Below are 24,604 nucleotides of genomic sequence, written 5' to 3'. Positions count from 1 at the left end.
TCACAGTAGTTTTTATAAGATAAAAAGTGACTTGTGGTCACCTTGGATTTGGCTTATGGATATGAGCAGTTTACATGTTGTTCTTTGGGAGGAGGTAATTATCGTGGAAATTGGGTCTAGATAGTTGATGTTTTTGATGCACAAGCCGGCTTGTGTCTCCATCTACTTCTCAGAATCTCTTGATCTGCTCAACAGGACACCTGTGTATGTCAAGGAACCAGCTAGGGTAATATTCCATTGGTCCAGTTTTCCAAGATGAGTTTTAGGAGCCGTGTAAATGGCCCCAGGGAATCTGTATTTTGAGATCTTACACTTTTTTTATTTCATAGGCATCCTTTGGAAAGATGATGTCTGGTTACTGGAAGACTTTATTGTTATGTTTTAAAGAATTTTGCATTCTGCTTAGAAGTCATTTTTGAGTTTTATTAGAACACTTACTCGCAGTGGTGCTAATTATTTTAAATATGACCCTGGAAATGGGCTATGTCAGCTTGAAAAGACTATTTTTAACAGAATTTGGTTTTAAAGGCAGGTTTTATAGACATTATAGTAATACCATTGTTATCTAATTAGCATCCACTGTGCAAATGTATGTGATATTAGAGAGGCAGGTATACATAAAATTATAAATTGTGGACATTTTATGAGTTTTTTTTATCATGAGTCTTACACAGTCATCATTACTTAACAGTGTGAAATGTGGCCTTAGACATTACATCATACAAAGACCAGGAGACACACACACACACACACACACACACAAACCCTGAGGATCAATTTTTGATTATGATAAAGTTTTAGTATGAGGCATTTCTGAATATGTGTCATGAGCATGAGTCATGATTTTCACACCAAACCTGACCTATTAAGATTATGTTTCGACTTCAAGGGGTTTTTAGTATTTAAATTCTAAACTTAATTCTAAGGTTTCAAAATGATTCACATTCAAATCTACTTTTATGTTTTATAATTAAACAAGAAAATATTGCTTATACCTACATTTTTACTATTCTTGGACATATTATAATTATTTCTTTAATTTCACCAATAAAATAGCCCATTTCTTCATTAGTAAATTACAAGGGTATCTCAATAAAAAAAATTTTTAGTGTAAATGTGGCTTGCCATCTCCAATTGCCTTTTCAGTGTGGAATTTTCTTCTTTCGTTAGTTCTTTTTGTAAAATGCGAAGATACTTTCTAGGTAAATTAATCCCTCCCAAGCAGTAAAATCACTTCCTTTTTGGAAAGAGTTATTAGAGTCGTCTTCTTTATAATCTTACATAGCACTACTGTTAGAGTGAACAATGCCTGGAAAAATTACACCAGTTAAAAAAAGAATGATTACGACCCAGGCCAAATGCACTGCAATTATGTGTTCATGGAAAAGTGAGCTTTCTACCGGGAAAGGCATGATAGAGATGCCCATGAAATTTCCAAAGTTTAAGTATTTTTGTAAATTAGGTTGTTCCTAGTTAAACAGGTGGCTTTAAAGGCTGGTTTCACTGTTGTTTTAATCATAGTTTAGTTACCATGGAGAAATATGCAAGTTAGCATTTATACACAGAAGTGAAATTTATGCTGCATAGATAATAGCCTAAATTTAGCTTGACTTAAGTTTACCACTTCCTTTTTTTTTTCAGCAAAAAAGAATAATAATATATCACATATATCCATTAACAAGTTAATGTCTTTAAACGCTACTGTTACATTTTTAGAGAATTTCTCTTCTCCAGCATCAACGGACCACTTCTGTCAATGTGGTTTCTCCCAGTGCTGAGCATAAGAGAACACATTACATTTGATTTGCTTGAACTCTGTCATCCTTAGGTTTAATAGAGAAGACTGAGCGAAGTTTAAGATCTTCATGTGGTGTAAAACTACTATTTGGACATGTTAGGTCTCGTTGGGTTTTGTCAAGAACTATTATTTTGTAACTGAAAATCTTCCAAAAAATGTCCAGTGGTAACGGGACCAATTGGATTGCAGACCTCAGCAACAGTTCTGATGACCATTTGCCTGTATTTTCTCTCAGAGAAATTCGGAGAGAGGTCTTTGTCAGGTACTGTTTTGATCTTAATGTCCTCTTAGCTAGGTAATAGATTTCTTCATCCTGAATTAAGAGGTCTGTCTGTGTGGGAATCCAGCAACCGGGAGCTGCCTTTCCTGCCATTTGCTTTGCTTGGTACCTCAGAGTGAAGGCTAAGTTTTCAAGGACAAATGTAGTAAAACTGTCCTGATCCAACATGAGGTCCCCCAGCACGGAGAGAGAGCAGCAGATCCCTTTCAACACCAGCTGTTCTCACAGATATAGATTGCTGCAGTGAAATTTTCTTAATATAATTCAGGAAGCTCTAGAGAATTCTCCAAAACAACTGTGCCAACAAGGAAAATGTTGAATTTTTCATCAGCTGCCCAATGCTGAGAGTTAGTGGGCAATCCGTTCATTCATGACCAGATGTTCAGTGTGGTAACGCTCTGCAGTTAACTTGAACCCTGTGGCCTGTTTACCATTGGCTGCAAGGACATTGGCAGCAGCCTGGCATTGGAGAATTGAGGCCCGCACAAGCAAAAGACCGAAGCGTGTGTCTGTGGCTTCCTGGTTTTCACCAGCGACCAGACAAGGTAGGGAGTGTTGACAGAGGGGAAGGACATCACATCAATCATTCTGGAGGCAAGGAGAATTTGCTATAGGATTGTGTCTTGGGGGAACCGTTGGCAAATTCTTCCACTCTTTTTTATTTGGGAAGAAAGGAGGTCTTTGTGTAGTTGGACAGATTTTTTTTTTTTAACCTGTGTCTAAACCATCAAACTTTTTTTGTGGTGGGGGCAGTAGGTGTGGGTGGTTAAGACAGTAAGAAAAAGGCTTCTAATTTTAAACTAGAGGAAGTCAATAAAGTTGACTCTTAACATTGAAAGCTTACTAGGTCCAATCTGGAATTGGGAATATGTGATATTTTTGCCCTAGGTAAACTTCCTTATTATAGGTGGGGAATATTTAGATCTTTCATTCATGCAGAGTCCCCTCTTTCCTTCATGCACATGTGTGGCACCCAGGACTTTTGTGTGAGCTGTTTTAAATAACAATGGTTAGGGAAAAGGGGGACTAGGAGGAGTAGGGGTTTTCAAAGAAACACTATGATTTTCTACCTTGGAAAGGATTCTTCCTTAAAATGATTAACTGTGTTTGATTCTGGAATTGCAGCATGCCAGGCACGGGGAGGCAGAATTTCATAACAGATAGCTTGTCTCAGACGGAGGGCTCTTTTCTTTTCACCACTGTGGCATTGCACAATCCTTTTCTTTTTTTTTTTTTTTTATTGTGGTTAAAATATACATATCATGAAATTGACCAATTTAGCCAACTGCATGATAATTTTAACTCTTATTTCAAAGCCCTATGGGCAAGGGAAAGAAAAAAAAATCTTTCTTATTGGACCATTTTTAATTTGGGGGCTTAAACACCACTATCCCAAAAAGAAGTTGGCCTTTGTTTACTTGAAATTAGAAGCCAGTCGTCATGGTATAAACCTCTTTTCTTGGACACTTGGCTTGTTTTTTCGTCCTTGTAGAATCCTCGGCTCCCCCTGGCACGTCCTTAGTGACACCCATCTCTGGGGGCACACAGGTAACCTGGAGGGTCTTTGGAGCAGAAAACCCTTGGAGGAATAATGTTTGCCTTGGCAGAGCTGTCTGCCCTGGGTTCACAAGTTACCGCGAGCACTTCCTTTGCATTTCCTTCTTGCAGAGAGTGCAGGTTGCACGTTGCCCCGAGATAGGGAGAGTTCTCATTACTCCCATTTGCGGCCCTTGGAATCGCCCTGAAGGAGCATGTGTTTCATCCGTCCGGGTGATTTTTTTTTTTTTTTTTGCAAAGTCCTTTGGCTCGGCGACCTGGAAGGAGGAGGTGTTGAATTACAGCAGGTACCGGCTGAGGGCCGCCCAGACGCCAGGAGAAGGCGACGTGGTGTTTGCTGGGATGCCGTCTTGCTGCTGATAGGAAAGCGCGAGCCAGTTTACAGTAGCTCTGACTCCACTGTTACCTTTCTGCAGTCCTCTCCAGCTGCTCCCAGCCCTTCGGATGCCTTCGCCGTGCACACAGTTTGTTCTTGGGTGTGAAAGCAAACAGTATTTGAGTTGGCAGCGGCCTCTCGTTCAGTAGACTTTGCTGCCTCGGCAAGAAACCGCAGCAGGAGCTGCTGCTGCTAAAGGTTTCCACTGGCAGGATGGCCTTTTCCCACATTTCCTTGGTTTAAGGAAACAGATTTCTGAACTTTTTTTTTTTTTTTTTAAAGACAAAATGCCAACATTTAACAGCTGGAGTTCGTATATAATTTATGGTTTTCACTTTGTGTTCTTGTGGATGTATAAAAATGAAAAATCCGCAACTATTGTTAAACGATGCAAGTTTTTGCAAAAAGAGTGATTAAAAATAGACCCTCTGTTATGAGGAATTCAAGAAAGTCATTGTTACCCAAACAGGTACTCTCAATTATTCTATCTTTAATGGTTTTTAATTGTTATAATTTACTCATATTCTATTACATCTCTCCGAGGAGATGTTTCTGAAAGCTCTTTGTTTTTCCTTTGAGGAACAAGTAGGAGTTTGTTCATTTGAACCTCTTCTGCTTTAAAAAAAAAATTGTATTTTAAAAAATTTTTTTTACACTTCTGCATGTTAATCCTCACTCCAGGTAACCCTTCTTGTCACAGAGGATCTGTCTGGAGAATCTTTAAGAGCAGAAGGTTCTTAGACCTGCCGCCCGTCAAGGTGACAGTCTTTGTGATGGAAGTTATCCAAGCCTTTGTTACGCCACAGAACCTACCTCTTGGGCAGGCTTCAGTTTTCCTGTTTCCTTCGGGAGGGAAGTTTATCTCCACACCTTACACAGTTAGCATATATATTCCTCATTGGCTGGAGGCCTGGGCTGAATTGGTAACTTATCGGAATCAGGAAAGACTGCAGCCAACCAATAAAAAGTGACTGAATACCACTTCAAGATGGGACGAAAATACAAAAACGCTACCTGTCGGTACACAGACTCGTGGGGTTTTTGTTGGCCTTGTCATTTCTTTTTCCACTGAGAGAGATAACGATTCTGAGAACCTTTATTAACACTCCCCCCCCACCCCCCGCAAAGCCGCACTCTTAATGAAAAAGTGGCACTACCATTGCTGTTTTCTCGATTTCTCAGAAAATAAAATAGGAAGTGAAAAGGCCATCCTCCTTGGCACAGTGTGTGGCTCTAAAGATCATTCGATCTACATGTTAGATTCAGGGTCAGCACATGAGCCGTGATGAATAACCAGGGACAAAATTTTTCTTTTCTTTTCAAGGATAGTGGCCGTTAATCATTTTTATCTGCCCGCCTTGTAGACTTGATTAGATTTATGACGTACGCCGCATGTTTATGGCATTTTTATTATATGTTGTTAATTTGTTGTAACTGCCACTGCCTTTTTTTCTTCTTCCTTTTTCTCCCCGGAGGACTCTTGAAAGCAACCAAGTGTCAATTGTTACCTCGTGCTTTGGGAAACTTTATTTAATTTTTAATTTTGATAAAAGGCGTAATAGCCTCTTGGATGAAAAGCAGCTAAAGGCCACCGGTCACAAGGCGTATCTCGCTTCACGCACACCAAACATTTCCAGTTGTGCTCCGTGCGTACCTGTGTGTTTGTTGCTGTGGCGGTGGTGTTGTGCACTCAGACTGGTTGAGAGAGTGCACGTCGATAAATCATGTCACCTGAAACCTAGAAGGGAGAGAGGTGCTGAACATGCATTCAGCTGTGATTTTCTTTATCACTGGAAAGTCATATGTGTAGTTTTCAAATCACTGCTAGGTAAGACAATTGCACGTTTAACATTTAAGCTGCTTTAAGAGTCAGGCAGTTGAATGATGCATTTTAGAACAACACACTCTTTTTTAGCTTACTAGCTCTCAGAATGGATATGGAATCTGTTAAATATAGAGGCAATTCTTTAAATAAGGCCGACAGTTAAAATTGGGAAGCAGGAGAATTAGATTGGAAATGATTTACGATGAGTCTACAGGACATTCAAAAAATAAAGTTAGAAAAGGAAATCCACTGGCTGTATTGGCTACATGACAGCAAAAGATTTTTACTTTTCATCCCTTTTGAATTGGCTGGGTATATAGGCAATGCATAGAAACAGACTTCCAGGCGGAAAAATTGACAGAATTTTTTTTTTTTTTTTTTTGTTAGTGTATGTTCTGGCATTGGTTTGGTATTGGCGTTATAAGCCTCTGACTATAACCCAGTGAGTTTCTTGTTTTGACAGTTACAAACTTTTTCAATAACAGAGAACCACCCATTCTCTTAAGGGCATTAGACGTGGAAGTAAATGGAAGCCGAACTGAACAGCCGCTTTGTTTTTGTCATGCAGCGGGAACATATGGGTCCTTAATAAGTACCATTGGAAGATGACATGGGTGTGGCTATTGAGCTGATAATGTGTAATAATCACAGATGCGTATGTCACTTTCAAGAATTGGTATACATTTGTTCACACTCCACCCTGAGGAGTTGATGTATATTCCGTGGAATGAACAATATGAATTCAAAGAGGCAGATCATAGACAATACTAACTCATTTAGGTATGAGGTGGTTTCCCTGACAGCCAAAACTTGTTCTGACAATGGATGACTGAAGCCTCTAAAATGCTTATTTGTCATGGGCATAGAAAAGGAGTATAATATTAGATATTTTAGATACAAAGTCCTTGGTTGTTGCAGTTGTATCGATAGGAACTTAACCAAGACAGAGAGAGAACGTTTGCTAACTGGTAGGTGGTTAAGTTAAGAAGCCCGTGTTTGGTTTTAGCGTGTGTGGAGATGTGCAGTGCCCTGGGGTGCGCAGGGGGTTGAGTTTTGCGTTGCTTCACCTCTACCGCCTTATGGAACGGATAGTTCAGGGTGTGTTTAAAACTGCTGTAGGCAATTTTGAGAAAACCGAAGTTCATACTCAGATACCGTCCTTAGGAATGAGGTATGAAAACATGTGAGATATTTCTTTACCCCCTTGGAGGATTTAAGCTACAGCTTCCGGAAGAGGTAAGCTTGAGGTAGTTGGGTTAGGAGAAAAGATGTGGTTTTCTGGTTCATGGGAACAGAATGAATAAGCAACAGAGACCAAAAGAGCTTGATACTTGAGGAGAACAACGAATAATTCATCTCGGTTGGGACATGGAGTTCATAGGAGGGAAGAGAGAAAATGAGTTGGAAAGGGAGCTGACTTACTACCGTGGAGAATTGCAAATTCAGGTTCACCACCAAGGGATTTCCTTGGTAGTATCAATTAATATTAATATTAATAATAGCTGATAACATTTGCTATGGGCATGGGAACAAGCCTGGTGATTTATAGTTCATTAAGCTTTACTTCTTATACAAATCCAAGGAAGGGGGTACTATTATTATCCATAGATTACTATACAGATAAGGAAATGGAGTCTTGGAAAGGGTATGCGATTTTACCACAAGCGCAGAGTAGTGAAATGGAGCCCTGATTTCACATTGGCTCTGTGACTCCAGGACCAGCCTTTTGAAGATTCTGACTACACAGCCCTTGGGCATGACTAGGGTTTTTATGAGCACAGATGTCTCTTGGTCAGGGCTGGGCTCCGGGATAGTTCATGTGTCACTGTTTTATAGAATATAGTGGGGAGCCCAAATTAGAGGAAATTGTGATGTTTCTGAAGAGCCAAAATCCTAGTCTTCAGCCGGGTAGTTGAAAAGATTGGAAAGGTGATGATGGGCGGTGGGGGTGTATATAAAAACCTGTGAAGTTTCATCGACTAGATTCAGTGTGAAGGTGATGGATGATTGAGAAAATCAGGTTGGTGTTCCCAGCCCTTGTACCCAAAAGAGGAGAGGGACAGGCTGGGAAGAGATGAGTTGGGGTTTGGATGGCATGTTAGGTGCAAGAGTTAATTTCAGGCAGAATCTTTCTGGAAGATGATGAAACACACATTCCACATAACCTTGGGAAGGTAGTTTGGCTGGAGATGTGGATTGGAAGCCAAGGGAGTATGTATATATGTGTATATACATACATACATACATACATACATACATACGTACATATATGTGTGTGTGTATATATACATACATATATGTATACACATACATATATATATATACATACATACATATATATATGTACGTATATATATATATATAGAGAGAGAGAGAGAGAGAGAGGCAGGGGGATTGGTACATTTAGTGAGGGGGGCGAAGAAAGACTGGCTGGAGAAGGAGATCAGGAAATAAATAAGCTTTATGAGATAAAGAAAAATCTTTCTGCACATTGGAGATGACAGATTTGTAGGCCACGCTTCAGACACATACCTATACATATTCATATTTGTATACATATTCATGTACATATTTATATATGTATTCCCATATACATTCATATGTATCACTGTGTATTTGTATATGTATCATGAGCATGCTCTGTTCCCTTAAGCACACATATGTATACTTGGGAGGCTTTCCCACCTCAGTTAGCAAGTGTGGGAGCGGCTAGGTATCAGTCTGTCCCATGAGTGGCCGACTCAAGAGGATTCTGCTCCTCGGTGCTGCAACTTGAGGGCGGTAGAGGAGAGATGGAGTTTCCTTCTAGAGTGTGCGAGGTTCAGCCCAACACATAGAATTTTATACACCCCCCAAATGCATTCCAACACAGAAGCCTGGCTGCTTTAAATGCTATAGTAAATGCTAAATGATCTATAATAGGATTTTACAGAATTCAGCAAGATTACCATTATGTTGTGAAATATGGGCTAAGAGTGTGGTCAATAAATGTGTTAACTTTTCATTTGGGGTGATATTTTTCTCCTTTGAAAATCCATTCATCTGCTGAAATGCATATGGGAAGCTCGTTGCTTTCATTGCTTTTGCCAGTGATTGTAGTTAAGAATTTTTTTTTGACTTCCCTTCCCTCTACCTCTTGTTAATTACTAATAAGCTTAACAGTTGAGACTTCTGGGTCTTTATTTTTTTTTTTTTCAACACCCAAAGAAATGTTATTGCTGAAGACTTTTTGGTATTATTGATGGGACAAGGACATAGTGCCCCCCCCTTTCGTGTAGCCACAAAGTGATTTCCTTGAAGGGCAAAACTTGCCCTCTCACGTTAGTAGACTTGAGTTTCTATTTCTCGTCTTGATTCCTTAGGTTGGACACTTACAAAAGGGTTAGAAAGGCTTGTAACACCTTGAGAAGCTTCACTGCCCCCCACTTCGCATACTGCCGGTATTGGCCCTCGTTTTAAGAAAATAGATTTAACAAAATCCTGCAGGTCGTGACACCAGTGTCGACTTTGGGATGCGGTTCATGCGTCTCCTGGGAGTCTGTAGTTGGCCATGTTACTGAAGACCTTGTCATCATCGCTTGAGAAGTCATTCATCAACGGAGGTCACCCTGACTTTTGAGACTCTAGTAAAATTGGCTTGAACCTTTATCTCATTCCCCCTGGGAATTCCAATGAGGATTCCTGGAGACTTCATTTTGGTGATTGGTTTTGGTTAAACAACTCTTGATATTCTCCCTTCTCTCTGCTATTCTCTTTTCTCCTCTCAGAGTTGGAAGTTAGCTCCTGCCCATAATTTCCTTCCACAGAGCTCATAGATGCCATTGGAGTTGAGGAAGTTCCAGAAGTTTGCATCAGAGACATTTAGAGTTAAATGTTCAACAGCACTATTCTCTCTCTTTTTTTTTTTAAGTTGATTTATTTTGAGAGAGAGTGTGTGTGTGGGGGGGGGGGGGGCTGGGGGAAGGGCTGAGAGAGAGGTAGAGAGAGAGAATCCCAAACAGACTCTGAACTGTCAGCACAGAGCCCATCATGGGGCTTGAACTCATGAGCTGTGAGATCATGGCCTGAGGTGAAACCAAGGGCCAAATGCTGAACTGACTTAGCCACCAGGCACCCCCATGGTGCTGTTCTTAAAACCTGTATTTGCCCATGCGAAGTTTGTCCTTGGATAGCCTTCTCCATAGACCATGACCTCCAAATGCCTAATTTGTCACTTCTTCTGTTCTCTTTTCCCTCTTGTTTCTTTACTTCTTGCCTGTCTGCTGTTACCTGTACATATTACTTAAAGACAACAGTTTAACTTTCTCTTTCTGTTCAGCATGTCCTTCCAAGCTGTTTCCTAGAGACCCTGTCTTCCAAATTTCAAGCAGCATATCAAGAAGGAATCACTCACTAGGGAAACGATCACCTTTCCCCTAGCTCTTGCATACCCACGACTTCTTTGCATGGGGCAAAAATTAAGACAGCTTTGCAGACATGTTAGGGTTTCATTCCAATTTTGGACCTGCCCATCAAACTCCATTCCTTTCAACTTTTCCCCTTAAGTCAGCCAAATAGGTTGTGTCTGGATTTACACAGAGGACTGCTAAGTGCAAGCCCTAAATACTGGTATTTTTTCACTGAAACTCATTTTCTTCTGCGAGGCCAACAGTCTCTCTCCTCTGCATCCTGGGTCAAAAACCCCAAATCTCAGCCTTACAAACTCACTAGCTTGTAGGAATGGTTAACAGCATTTTATGTGTGTGTGTGTGTGTGTGTGTGTGTGTGTGTGTTTTTTTTTTTTAGTGATCTAATCTTGCTTGTAAAGTTTACCACTTCGTATGTCTAGCGTAAAGCGGGTCTTCTATGGTAATGAATTCTCTCCCTTCTCAGGAAATTAAGGATGTTAATGGTTAAGTAAATGCTTAAGTAGTGCTTTTTGATGCAGAGCTAGCTGAAAGCATTTGCAGTGAGGGAGCCACCTGGAGCCCCCTCATCTCCTCCTGTTGGTTTACCATAATAGTGTCAGCCAGCATGGCCATCTTATAATTAGAGGAGGGACGTCAGGCAGTTTCCCGATGTTGTTATCTTTTACAGTTTTCCCGGTGACATGTGTGACCTGGAGTTACAAACACAATGAAAAATACCCGTCAAGCATGAAATGAACACTTATTGGTTACTTTGCATGTTTTGATACCCCATGTAAATGTATAAAATCTACTCATCACCAGAATAGTGGTTCCCGATTCATAGGGTCCCAGAATCCCAGGGTTTGGGAAAATATAATCCTTGATGATTTCAAGATTTAAGTTAGGATGAATTTGGTTGTAACCAACGGGACCCTCTGGTGAGGTAGGCTTAAACAGTGTCCCTGGCAAGTCCTCAGTAGGTAGACTGGCAGGAGACTTGATCTAGGTCTCTCTCCTGTTTTCCATGGTGTTGGCCTATCAGACTGTCCTTATTTGCACTTGTTAGATGGTTCTTGGCAATGGCTGGGTTATACATCTCCTTGAACATGCCAAGGAGGAGAGAGAAATACAGGGAATATTTTCTTAAAAATTTCAGAAAAATTAATGAACTCTAATTGGAGTGCTTTCCAGCATCTTATACCCTCCCGAGGGCCAGGGAAGTAGAAGATGTTAATTGGCATATCCTAGGTGACATTTTTTTCACCACCAGAACCAAGGTGGAGTCCACCTAACCAGAATAGCATGACCCCCCAAGTATCTATTGGTCCCATTTGGGAGTGGTTTGGAGGAAAGGAGGGTGGGTAGACAGTTTCAAATGTACACTTCATTGAGCTGTTCTTTAGGTTTCAAAAGGCCTAAAGTTAATTCAGTCGTTGGTATGAGATAAGACTTCTGGGGTTAACCAAACTGTCAAGTGTTTTGGCTTTTGGCCATAAATATGTCAATCTGTGAACTCTGATTGGCAATTTGGTAGATCCTCTGTATTGAATTAATTAATATGTCACAAATAAGTATGAAAACTTAGTGTCTGTGTGGGTGGGAGTGCTTGGAATTTAATAAAAGTAGTTCATCGTGGTTTTAAAAAATCAGGAACCTGTTGTCTCAGCCTTCTGAGTCAATAGCAGATAAAACTCATTGTAATTCACCTAAGAAGTGATGACCAGCTGAAATGCTGTGCAGATGTGGAAAGAAAAAATGACATTTGGGCGGTTGAAATCATCTTATTTCCAAAGTTTAAAATTCAGCGTCTCAAGTCCTTTTTTTTTCTTTTCTACAGATATGGTTTAGTTTTAAGTTTTACCAGCTTGTTTTAAAAACATTAATCATATGGAAAGAAAAAGATGATGAATTTTTAACACTGCCACGATAGTATCTATGACTCAACAACAGAAATTGTTGTTCGTGGAACCACCACAATACAATTGTCTTGGGGAAGAAGTTTAGTTGAAAGGCTGCAGAAGAGAGCCATATGCAAGACTAGTGAGAGGCGAATATGGTAATGGGAGATTGTTTTACCAAAAGACATTTTTCCCAAGACTACACTGAAACTGTTGAGGAAACCTTATTGTTAAAGAATAGACACTGTGCATATCAAACACTGAAGAGTGTGAGTGTTGTCAGTAGTAATGCGAACTTATTCTGAGATGCAGGAGGTCTCTCATACTCAGTGCGCTTTGGAAACATTTCCCTCAAAGTGGAGGAAGGTAAGGGAATCTTAAGTCATACTGGGTACATTATCAGTGCAAAGAGATACTTGCTCTGAAGCATTTGTCCTAGACTCATGCTGAGCCTCTTGGACGTTCGCTCTGGTTTTACCTGACTTACACAGCTTTGGTTGTTTTGGACTCACAGCCGCCCCAGTGGCCAAGCTAGGAAATCTTGGCCAGTGGATAAGGGTCTTGTGGACGTAAAATAATAACCCGCTGTTCCCCGTGATGAGGCTGGCCAACCTGATGTTCTTGGGTAGCCTGCCTGACCTTCTGTCCACTAGGGGTCCACCCTTCAGGCTCCTCTGTGACCTTAGAAGACAGATTGTTGTATCTGGATACCTTATTTACGTAGCCTTTAGTTTTATATCCCAGCCTCCCCTGCCTGCCCCCATCTCCTTGGTTGATTATTTTTCAAACTTTGCCATTCTTGGGTATTCCTCACGTTTCCCTGCTTTTGATCTACATTCCACGTATCCCTATCCTTTATTCGCTTTTATTTCCCTTGAAGTCCCCTTGCTTGTGAGAATGCCTATTTAAAAAGGAAATTTTACATTATCCCTTAAAAGAAAAAAAAAATAGTATCAGTTACCAGAGCCTGATGGTAACCTAAAATAAATACTACGAAAGCCAGAATGATGGTGTACCCAAGAGTTGGCAAAATGTTTCTCCAAAGGGCCAGTTAGTATATGTATCTGGGTCCACACATCATATGGTTTCTGGTACACCTCACCTCCTGCATTGTAATTCCAAATCAGCAAGAAACAAGACGTAAATAAATGGGCGTGGCTGTGTCCCAGTAAAACTGTGGATGTTCGTGTAATTTTTTCATGTGAAATACTACTCTTTGCTGTTTTCTCTGAATCATTTAAAAATATAAAATACGTCCTTATCTCATGGGCTTCATAAAAATCAGGAGCAGGCCAGGTTTGTCTCTCGACCATAATTTGCTGACCCCTGATACAAACTACTCTTGTGTTCTCTTGCCTACTTCTGCCTAAGGTACTGGGCCAGAGAGGTTCTTTGTTAAAAATGTACGTTAGTGTGTATAAGGTGTCACTTTGTCCTTGACATCATGAGAAGGGGTCAAAGGAAATTGGAAAGAGAACTTCCAAGTATGCAGTTTGGTGTGATTTGTTACCATGTCCATAGTACGTAAAATCATTGGAGTGGTTTAAGTCTAGAACTTTGAGAACCTTTGCCTTTGTTGATTTGTTTTACCCACTTCTTTTTTTTTTTTTATAATTTTTTAAATGTTTATTTTTGAGAGAGAGAGAGGCAAGGGGGGGAAACACAGAATCCAAAGCAGGCTACAGGCTCTGAGCTGTCAGCCCAGAGCCTGACGCGGGGCTTGAACCTATGAACCACGAGATTGTGACCTGAAGTCAGATGTCTAACCGACTAAGGCACCCAGGTGCCCGTCTACCCACTTCTTCTAATCCTCACACAGATGATATGAAGGTAGAAATACAAAGAGCACACGAATGGAAAGGTGGAGAAGGGGAAAGTTTTCAACATAACACCTTGAAATAGCCAAGATCAGTGATGGGAGAGGAAGGGGTGAAAAAATGGCCGTTATTGATAAAGGAGCAAAAACTGAAAAATCCCTTGAGACCAGAAGTTGACAGAAATTGGAATATTTGGCCAGTCAGGCCATTACCATCTCTCATTTTTTCTGTAGTGTCACAGAGTGTGATACTGTGTATTTTCCATCCCTTACCCTGTGCAGGCTTCTTTGGTATTTGTGTCATATCATTCTCTTCTGGAAGTTTCTAACGTTAGTATTCCTTCTCCGCTGGCAAGAACAAGGGAAGTTAGTGGCCCAGGATAGTGTCTCTTTATCCAACCACTTTCCATCTTTTTGTGGTGATTCATTCAGTGTTCAACCTCCAATACAGGCTTTTTTGGGGGTGTGTGTGTAGGTGGGGGGTTCTTGATTACATTTTATGTACAATTTGGATAGGAATTCTTGAGTTATTTCTTGACAAAATTCTTTATCAGAAAACCAGGACCAGTGTGGCTTCATCTTCTAACTTGAAATAGAGATCTGCAGGATGCAAGAATTTCAGTGTTAACAATATTTGGTTCTGAGGAAGCGTTTCTATGGAGCATTCATAAGGTAACAATTATTACTATAACCTAAAAAGTAATCAGTCTTCATGTTACCAGCGCAAAAAAATGACTTTTAATTCAAAACAAGTTTCTTAAAACAAAGTTGTTTTTCCAGGTTGCTTTACTTTCCAGTATCAACATGAACCAAGAAATCTTATACCAGGAGTATTAGCTGATATGTTCTAAAGTGTGGTAGTATAGTTGTTAAGTAATTACCCAAGTTGGGGAGAGGGATCTGGCTTCAAATTCTGGCAAAGCTACTTAGTAACTTTGTGACCTTGGGAAAGTTACTTAATCTTTGTAAGCCTTAGTTTTCACATTTGAAGATGGAAGTAAAAAAAATAAATAAATAACCACCTACCTCCCCGTAGTATCCTAGTTTATCAGATGCTTTGGGGTTAAATGGGATTTTGCAAAAATAGTTCTGAGCACAGTGCATGGCATATAAAAAGTAATGTTCCCTTTATGTGGAATTTATTTACCTAATTAAACAAAATATTTCAAATTACTGTCGTTTTGCTGGATGCCCAAGACAGAGTTAAATAGAAGGGGACATTTAACTCTGGGAGGCAACAGTGGTATATCACCTTGTCACCTTTCTGCATTTTAGATGTCTTGGTTTAAAATAATTTTCTCTTTTCTAGAAAGAAAGGATGCGTGGTGTTCATATAAGATCAGAATTTGGGGGCTTTGCATCAGTGCATGTCTTAAAGTTGCTTAAACCCAGGAAACATTGACTCACACGTTTTAACACTTTAACATCAATTCAGTTGGACCTGCTTACCCGTTTGCCATTTTGTTTTTATTCTGCAGTTTTTTATTAATTTTAAGAATGAAAAAGAATCTAATTTGCACATCATTTACTTGTAAGTTTCTATCGATAACAGATGAATAAATAGGACACTTATCCTTATCTTTCCTTCTTTCTCTACCAGTCACTTTTTTTCTATTCCTTGCATTAGCTGCTACATCTGGAGAATGTGTGTGACCTGTAGAAGTTATCCTCCAGCCACATGGTTCTTGGATTGGTTCTAGGAGATGAGGGAGGGCCACAGTGCAATGCTATCGAAGGGTCAAGTGGAAAAGGTTAAAAGAAAGTTAAACCGAGAACTCGTTTATATGAAGTTGAGTGTTGAAAATGGTGGTACTGTTTTTCTTGGGCCTCCTTTTAGGGGAGAACAAATTTTGAGCGTAATTGAGTATGTAAGCTCAGTGTGTTCATAGGTTCACAATTTCTAGGTTGGTATTTTTACCAAATGGCTAAACCAGAATTTGGAACCAGGTTTGCTTTTCCCAAGCTTGGGTGATTACTTACCAACTTGAACTACCATTGTTTTGGAACATAGTTAACCAGTGTGCCTGGTCATTTTAAGGCACAAATTTTAAGACACGAGTCACAACTGTTAACTTCTAAGGCAGAAATACTCAAATATTCAAATATTCTCCATGTATTGATTGACATAGTGGGACCAAGAGCCACATTTATCCAGTTCTAAGGAGAACCACTTGTTAGTATAGTCCCTGGCTTTTGGGGATGCAGCCATATTAGTTAGCTGCTCCTGGCCTTAGTTTACTCGTAATCTCTGTGAGGATCCCGTGGTAGACTCCATGTGAAATAGTTTTGTAACGTTTTGTAATATTACACAGCCCGTCAGATGTTATCTGATGTCATCTTTGAAATAAGTGCTTCATCTTCCGTCAGTTCACCCGGTGAGTAAGAACACTGTGGACTTTTCTTTTATTCTCTGGATGGTTCACGCAGCATTTGAGAATTGGAAATTTTAGTGTGTACTCAGTGAATCTGGCATGTTCACTGTCCCCAGTTCATGCCCCTCCCTTTCCCCCATCCCTACCATCATCAGATTTAGCATCCTTTCAAACTAGGAGAATAAAACAAGAAAAAAAGGGCTCATTTTTAAGAGTTATTACTTTAATATGACCGTGTACTATGAGTTCTCTGGCAGCTTTTACAAAATCCTCTTTCCTGTTAGGACCTTCTAGCCTTGTTTTTATCGATAGCTAGTACAAGTGATTTCTTCGTCCTGGTCTTTCTAATGACAATATTATTTCCACGTGTGAAATCAGAGTGTTTTACTTGGAGAAATGATTTCATTTCCTCACCACGTTTCAGTCTAGAATGTCTCCTTGTACTTTTTATTCTTTACTTGGGGATACATCCAAGTTCTCAGATATTAGGACCTAAATTTACTATGATAAGCTGAGAATTTACTGGAAGATGTCTTTTTAGCACTTCTTTCTAGATTTTTATGTCTCCCAAGTTCAGATATGCTATACAAAAATGTGAAAGCAAATCCCAAAACAAGTGTATATGTCACTAAATGACACTGAGATCATATACCATTTTTTGCCCATATCACACTGTTTAGTCTGTCTGCATTCCAGCTGTTTCTTTACTCAGGCCACCTTGTTGTGTCTTCCTCCAAATTTATCTGAGTAGAAGAATTAAGAGGGAAAAAACACAACAACCCTTGGGATCTCCTCCTTGGAGCAAACTGGGCGCACCCCTGACCGGTTCCCCACTTTTGCTACCCTACCCTACATAGATATCTGTGAGCTTTGTGCCTTCTCCTCCCTCCCCCGCCCCCCTCCGCTGCGCCGTGACTATATTCAGAGGGAACTGAACTGCTTTTCCTCTGATCTGGTCACTGATGGATTCTTTTTCTCTCTTATGGCAGGTCTGGTTTAGTTTTGGGGATATGGTTTAGTTTTAGTTTAGTTCTGGTCTGGTTTAGCCACTCGATGTGGCTAGAATTTTTCGAAAGCAGATTAAAATCCTGCTTCAAGTGAAGGACCAAGTAGCCTTCTTATTCAACCTGTTAGCCATTGGTCTGAAGATGGCTGGTAGGCATGGGCAAAAACCAGAATAAAAGCATATGAAGCCAACTTTGATACCACTCTCTGTCTGATCAAGGAGTACCAGAGAAGTTACATTAATTTTATTTGCCCTTGGCAAGGAGATGATGGTACTTTCAAGTTGTGGTAATGGAGAACAGCCCCATCACTTGATTGTGCAGTCATAACGTTGCAGCTCTTTTTCTCCTTGGCTGTAGTTTTAGGGTTCAGATAGTCCTTGAACTCATTTTCTGACAGGTTTTACAGAACGAGAACGCTAAATCAATACTTTCAAAAGAGAGTCTTATCTTAATAGCGTAGGTACAAAAATACTTCTGTGTTTTAGTGGAAGTTACTCCGTTATAACCCTTTATGGATGCTCCCTGCTGAGAAAGCATTCTGGAAATGGATGTCAACCAAGGGAGATTCATTCATTCCATACGTTTTCTAATTTCAAAAAATGTACACCATCAATATTTTTTCTTAATTGAACAGTTTGTTGAACAGACGGGTGCTTTAATTATGGTGGTCTAAATTTACACACATTGCAGTGGTATTTTGCTACATTAATTACCTTACTTGTCAAGAGTAACAGGTAATTACTACATCAACTCACCCTCCTGCAGTACATGGAAACATAACTTTATTTGAACAGATACAATAAACCAGGGTAGAGCCACCCTGCTCCTTAGCTTCCCTCAAAGGATGGCTGTTCCCACGTGTTTGTTTCATAATGAGCCAGGTGGAGGTGAGCTCCCCTTTTCTTTGTCCATGCAAGAGGCAAGCCCAGAAACATTCATGGACTCCAAGCGCGTGTGGACTGGAAGGAGCCTTTGGAATAATTGAATGCATCAGACTTCTCCTTATGGGTTTCAGAGAGAGGGAGTGACTTTTCTAAGACCACACAATAATTGAATTAGTGTCAGAACCAGAATTGGCACCGATTTCACCCCACCAGGCTGCTACAAAGTTTAGCGCATTTTAATGATTTTTTAAAAATAATTCTAGAAAAATCGTTCGGTATGGTACACTTTGAATATTCATTCACTGCATCTCCCTTGTTTGAACTTCTAACCAATGCTTTGGCTGCGTCAGGAAGAGTATTTATCCTGTGTTCTGTTGAACTGCCAGGTACATCTCCTGTCATTCGATTTCCTCTCTAGTATACTCGTATCAGCTTTTATGACAAGTTGTGTTAAAATTCTACTTTAACATGTTGTTTTGTGTGTTTTTTTTTTTTTTTTTTTTTGTAAAGGCGTGAACGTTTTTGAGCATATAGGATGCCCCTAGCAAAATTATGCAGCGTTCCCTCTTCTGGTTGCCATGGCGTAGAAAGAAAGGATTTTGTTAGCTTTTAGGTGTGGCGTGGAATATACACAATGACATAATAGAGGCGGGCTCACTTAAAAGGCTTTGTCCCCTTTTTAGTCAAACACCTGTGACAAAATTACGAACTGTGGTTAACATATACTACTTACAAGTGGTTTTTCAGAGTCATCCAGGGTGGAGGAGCTCAGCTTGCAAAAAAAAGTTTACTACTCTGCTGCCCTTGCACCTGCAGCAGGAGTGAGGTGACTTTAAAGAGAAGTTCAAGACGTCGAGGGTTAGGGATACAACTTGCAGAAATTCTGTGAAATGGCTGGTAGGAGACGGTGGGCGTCTTGAGGTGGTTTGAGCTGTACGAGGATCTCCTATACCCTGCCTCCACCTCATTTCCTGAGGCCTGAAATGCCGGCCAAGAGGCTTTATTCCTGTAACTTCAGTCTGTCTTGTGCATTTCGAATCCCTTTGGGCTCTGCAGCTCATTATATCATAGCTGAGAGTTACTGGGTTTTACTTTCTCCTTAGTTTTTTTTTTTTTTTCTTTTTGAATGAAGGATAGTTTAGGCTAATTTGATTTAGTCATTCAGGCATCCGGCAGACCTCCCTTGAGTGCCTACTGTGTGACAGTCATTGGTGAGGGATATGGGTACCTAGTGAGAAGGGACAGACCCCTGCTTTCATGGAGTTTCCCTTCAAGTAGAGGGAGGCAGGGGAGGCAAATCGTGAAAGGAGGGAGCCGTATATTTCCCCATAATGAAAATACACAAAGGAAATTTTATACAGCTCATACCTTGGGGGAAGGCTGTTTGTTTCATTCAGTCAGGAAAAGCATCAGACATAAGACGTAAGGGTTGAGAATGATCTCTGTATATGAAGAGTTGGAGGAAGAACTGTCCACTTATGAGGAATGATGGAACCAAGCCCCAGGGTTGGGAATGAGAGCATGGTATAGGAGAGGACGACCAGCGTGGGTAGCCAGGGGCTGGTGAGGATGGAGCTGGGCGGGGGTGGGTAGAGAGCAGGAGAGGCCGGAGGTGTAATCAGGGTCCTGGGGAGCATGCCTAAGGGCTGAGTCGTCTTCTTAGACTGATGCAAAGCCCTGAAAGTTCACTGTTTCTGAGTCAGATGTCAGAATGAGCCACATGGGTGCCCGCTGGAGAACAGATTGCAGAGCTTCAAGTATTTCCTGGAGAATAGACTTCCCTGGGAGAGAGGATAAAGTCGTCGTCCCCTGAGGTTGGTCAAGGAGCCCTGGAAAAGGCCACACTGGAGACAGACTCCACTCCACTGGTCCTGGCCTTTAGTGAATTAGGAACTCTGGGGCTAGAGTCCAGCAGTCCTGTTTTAACAAGCCTTCGGGTGATTCTGATGATGACTCGAGCCTTCATCAGGGGTTGGGGAGCCCCTTGGTAAGGGTATTAGTGCCATAAAGGACTCTCCACTTCTCCATACTCACTGTTGACTTTCTCCGGAAGACAGGACCTAGTAAAGAGGTACAGCCAAGTGGTCACCCAGTGCTAAGAAAAACACGTCCCCTTTGACCGTATTCTAGTGCTCTGTCCTAGTCGGTTTCTGGAGCTAAATAATCAATAAAACCCACTTTGTTTTTCTGAGGGCTAACTACGGTATTTATAAAGGAGGAGGTGGTTGGATTTTTAAGAGGTACTGCTGTTTTCTGTGAACTGAGTTGCCTCGTTTCTCTTGTTCCAATTTTCTCAGATCATTTAGAAAAGCAATTTCAGTGTGGATAACCCCTCTCCTTTCTCCCTGTCAGTGGTAGAAAAACAAGTGTTTTGTATTAAGTTACACCGTTGAGACACCTAGCAAAGGGTAATAATATTCTTTTTATTTCTGAATTACTCAATAATATATTTGGCCTTGTTTTTGTTTTGGAAGTCCTCTTTCTCCCAGGTTATGTTTTTAAAATCATTGTAGAAACAGAAGATTATTCTGGGGCCCAGTGTTTGTGCTTGCTCACATCTACTTTGACCAAGAGTTCCATTCGATTCTCCGATGGAAGATTCTCCTCATCCTCCACCCAGCCTCGTCTACGTGGCTCAGTCCTCCTCCCCTTCAGTATCTTCAGCTTATAGATAATTTATGCTCTGAAGCCTTTTCTGACCTCTTGGGCATAGGGCCCATTTTTTCTTAGGTTATTCCCATGCATTTGTGTTGGTTTCCCAGTAGACTGTGGGCCTCATGAAAGCAGAGATGTTCGTGGTGTCACTTCCAACCTATGTCAGCTACAGACTCAGGGTTTGGCCCACGGTTGGGTTCTGGAAACCTAGATCTCAAGTGAATGCTTTCTCTCTTCGTTGATACTGATCTGTGACTCCATTTATCAGCAACAGAGTTTTGGAAGACGTAGTGGTGAGTCTTTTCTAAAAGAAGGATACACAGAATAATAAGGCATGGTACCACGGATCCAGATGGGGGGAGTGGAGACAAAGCCCAAACGAAGTGCTTATTTAGGGTAAATCCTAATGAAAGCTGCTACAAGGTGTAAACTGTACTAGGCAGGATGTGGGGGTGCCTGTAGCTTCTGTGACTAACAGCGCACACATTTTGGAAGCTTAACATGATAAAGGTATACGTGGGGCTCTTTTCACATCAGTGTGTGTCTGCTCAGCCTCCCCCATTCTGCACTTGCTGCAAGGAATGTGGGGTCCCCGTAGTTTTGGGGGGACAGGAACTGTATTTGTCATGCTCGTAAGTGATTGGCCTTGTTTCTACTCCCATCTGAGTGACCAGCAATCAGTCATGTGGCCTCAGCCTAAATGCCAGGGAAATTGGGCAATGTAATCCGCCTGTGTCCCCAGGAAGAAGAAAATGAAATGGAATTAGTTATCATGTGATAGTCCCAAACAACATGTTACTTTGGTTTTAGCCACTGGGCTTTGATCAAAAAGAAGCATAGCACCTTCTGTTTTTGTAGCCTGCTCATCAATAAATACCCTTGTTCTCCCAGAGATCAGGAAGAGTGATAGCCCTCAGAGGCATGTCACGAGGAGAATATCTTTCATTTAAATCCCAACCAAGAGCCCATCTTCCTCTGGGATTGGGCAGGGAGATTTGTTGATGAGCCAAGGCCGTAGCATGCTTTCCCTACGCCATCCAATGAAATATTCTATCCCAAGTGGTAAATCAGTCTGACGATACACAGATTGGCTTTTGAATAACAGGCCCTGTTTATGCTCTGCAAGTGGCTTTTTCTGTTCTCCTGCTGGAGGTGACAGGTTTGGAGAAAAGAGTTCACCCGTGGTGAGGACCACCTGAGCCCTCCCCACTTGCCATTGGTATTGGCTGGCAGAGCACCTAGGCACCGAGAGTTAGGTTTTAAGGAGAAAACTAAAGTTGCTTTTGAAGACTTTGATTTTGTGTGTGTGTACTGATCTCAGTTTATTTTTGCCCAGAAGGTGATAGGGGAAATTTTTCATGATACATTAAGTGATGAAAATATGTACTTAAGTATTTACTTTGTGATGCCCTATTTTTTTTTAAGTAAAGGTATATTTCTTCTCGTATTGTCTTGCTGATCATGGTGGTTCTCAGGAAAGAAGCTGAAATCTTTATAGTCATCTGTCTCCCTTCTTGCTCTCCTTCCAACTCAGGGAGAAGCTTGGCTGGGCCAGTGGAGAGGTCTTCAACAGCCAGATTATGAGGGCATTGTAAAGGTCAAGGGAAGGGTTTTGATCTTTACTCTCAGAGTACTGGGGAGACAGTGAAAGTATGCAAGCAGGGAGTTTGTGCAGGGTGGATATGCATGTGTGTGTGTGTGTGTGTGTGCGTGTGTGTATCTTCCTGTCTGAGAGATAGATGGATGGAGAGAGAGAAAACAGTAAAGGATGATCCCACTTGCTGTGTGTTTTTTGGCTGTTGGGAGAAGAGCCTCCACAGGAGAGTGAGTGTGAACACAGCACGGTGCCCTTCTCCCCGCTGACGTGAGGGAGAGGTCTCCCGTTTTCTGCCCAGAAGTTACTTGTCAATCAGGAGCCTACCGTCCCAGCTTCAAAGCAGGCAGTGCATTTGGGGTAAATATTTATGAAATGCCAGGCTTGGTGATCAAGATGTATTTTGCATTTAATGAGCAAATGACTCGGAATTGTTTTAAGTTATTAAAAGACAAGTTGTCGTGTGTCATCATGGCAAAAGGAGAGGGGAGAAAGTGTCATTATGTAGCAGGCAGTTTACTGACAGCTGTGATCCACAAGCAGTCAACTTCTTTAAACAAAATTATTTACATATTTTTAAGGGCTCAAGTATAAAAATTTAATTTACTCGTGTAATCCCACCGGAAGGACTTAAGTAAGACCATTCAGTTGATTCAAGGAATCTGAATTGAGTGCGTAAGGGGCTATAAACCCTATGTTTGGGACATGAGAGATAACACAAATCTCTGCTCTCAAGATACTTCTGGTCTGAAAAAAAGCCAATCAGAAGCCACTGATAAATGAGTATAAATGTAAAACAGATGTTTCTTTTTGAAGTTCAGAGAACTTTTTCAGATTCTATAACCGATATTTTCGATATTGCTTGTTTTTGAATACCAAACATACAAAAATTCTGAAGAAAAAATCTCACCTAGTCCCATTTCCTCCAGGGCACAACTGTTAGTTTTACTGTTTTTTCTTGTTTCGTTATTGACACCTACTTTTATATAGTTGGTACAGTTTTTCTATCTTGCTTGTTTCATATCACATTACAGCAAGCGTTTGCACACATTTCCCTGTTTCCACTATCATTTTTAATGACTCTAAAATGTTCCTTTGTCAGACTGGTCTATCATTTACTGGCTTTTGTTCTATTGTTACTGACATTTTAGGTAAAACAGATTCATAAAATTTGTCCATTTATGTCTAAAGCCACCTTGCGCACTTCAGTCTTACAATAAAACATTAATGGGGAACCGAGATTTTTTAAAAAAGCGTGTCTCTGAACTCTGTCCTCCAAAAAAACCCCAAAAAACAAAAAACAAAAAACAAAAAAACAAAAACCAAAACAAAGGCTGAACTAAAACCTTGTTACAACATTACATTCTTAAGAGAATAATAAGGCAATACATTTGATACATTATCTCTGTTTTGTTTGTTTGTTTGTTTGTTTGTTTGTTTTAATCATTGGACATGTAGCTCCTATTCTGAAACTGGTTAACAAGGTACATCCTGTAAAACCAGGAAAAGTGTTTGATTCTAATTTGGGAAGACTTCGTGCCTAAATTGGAAACTTTAGAGGTGTCATTTCTTGCTCCTAGCACTCATTCCCCTAGTGACCTTTTCAGTCTACATGTTATTTATTTTGCTTTCTTTTATTGTTAAGAAGTCCTTAATATAAGGTCACTCCAAGGTGGCTGTTGTCTGCATTACCTTAATGCACAGACTTGACTGAGCCGGTTGGGCAGAACCGTCAGCTTTTTCTTCTTGTCACAGAAGTACTTGGATTTTGTTTAAAAGGCATGGGATACCTGTAAGAGCCTTGTACGGGCAGTGAGCCCTTTGACAGGTGTACGACTTAGAGGGAAGAATGAACCGCAGGGTTAGAACTCACATGGAGACTGAGCACAGCCATCCACCTATCCCTTGAAACTTGGGCAAAGGAAGGCGATCAGATGCCGTGGGTGAAAATGCTAACCAAAGACTATTTCCCATTATTTTATGTAGGAGAAATCATAATGTTATGTGTCGGTATGCAAACTCCCTCCCCCACCAATCAATTTTCTAAAACAGGAGATGGCAGAATACAGCTCTTGGGACCAGTACCTGTTTTTGCAAATAAGGTTTTATCAGAACACAATACCTATTTGTGTTACTTACTGTGGTTACTTTCTT

At 40.7% G+C, this 24,604-nt stretch overlaps 1 protein-coding gene across 2 annotated transcripts in view; it reads left to right on the top strand.

The window, feature by feature from the left end:
* Window positions 1-24,604, top strand: part of FOXP1 (forkhead box P1) — a 455,797-nt gene that overhangs the window by 45,795 nt on the left and 385,398 nt on the right. Inside the window, exon 1 of one of the 2 annotated variants that reach the window (XM_042979412.1) lies at window positions 13,880-14,610. The exons of the other annotated variant lie outside the window; for it this stretch is intronic. The gene's annotated coding sequence lies outside the window, so the exon portion shown is untranslated. Of the gene's footprint in view, window positions 1-13,879; window positions 14,611-24,604 lie in introns of those variants that run through there. 2 annotated transcript variants of the gene reach the window in all.

Source organism: Panthera tigris, chromosome A2 (assembly GCF_018350195.1).
Source record: "Panthera tigris isolate Pti1 chromosome A2, P.tigris_Pti1_mat1.1, whole genome shotgun sequence".
Lineage (NCBI taxonomy): Eukaryota > Metazoa > Chordata > Mammalia > Carnivora > Felidae > Panthera > Panthera tigris.
Note: the sequence above shows the minus strand (reverse complement) of the source record. Positions and strands in the feature narration are given on the sequence as shown.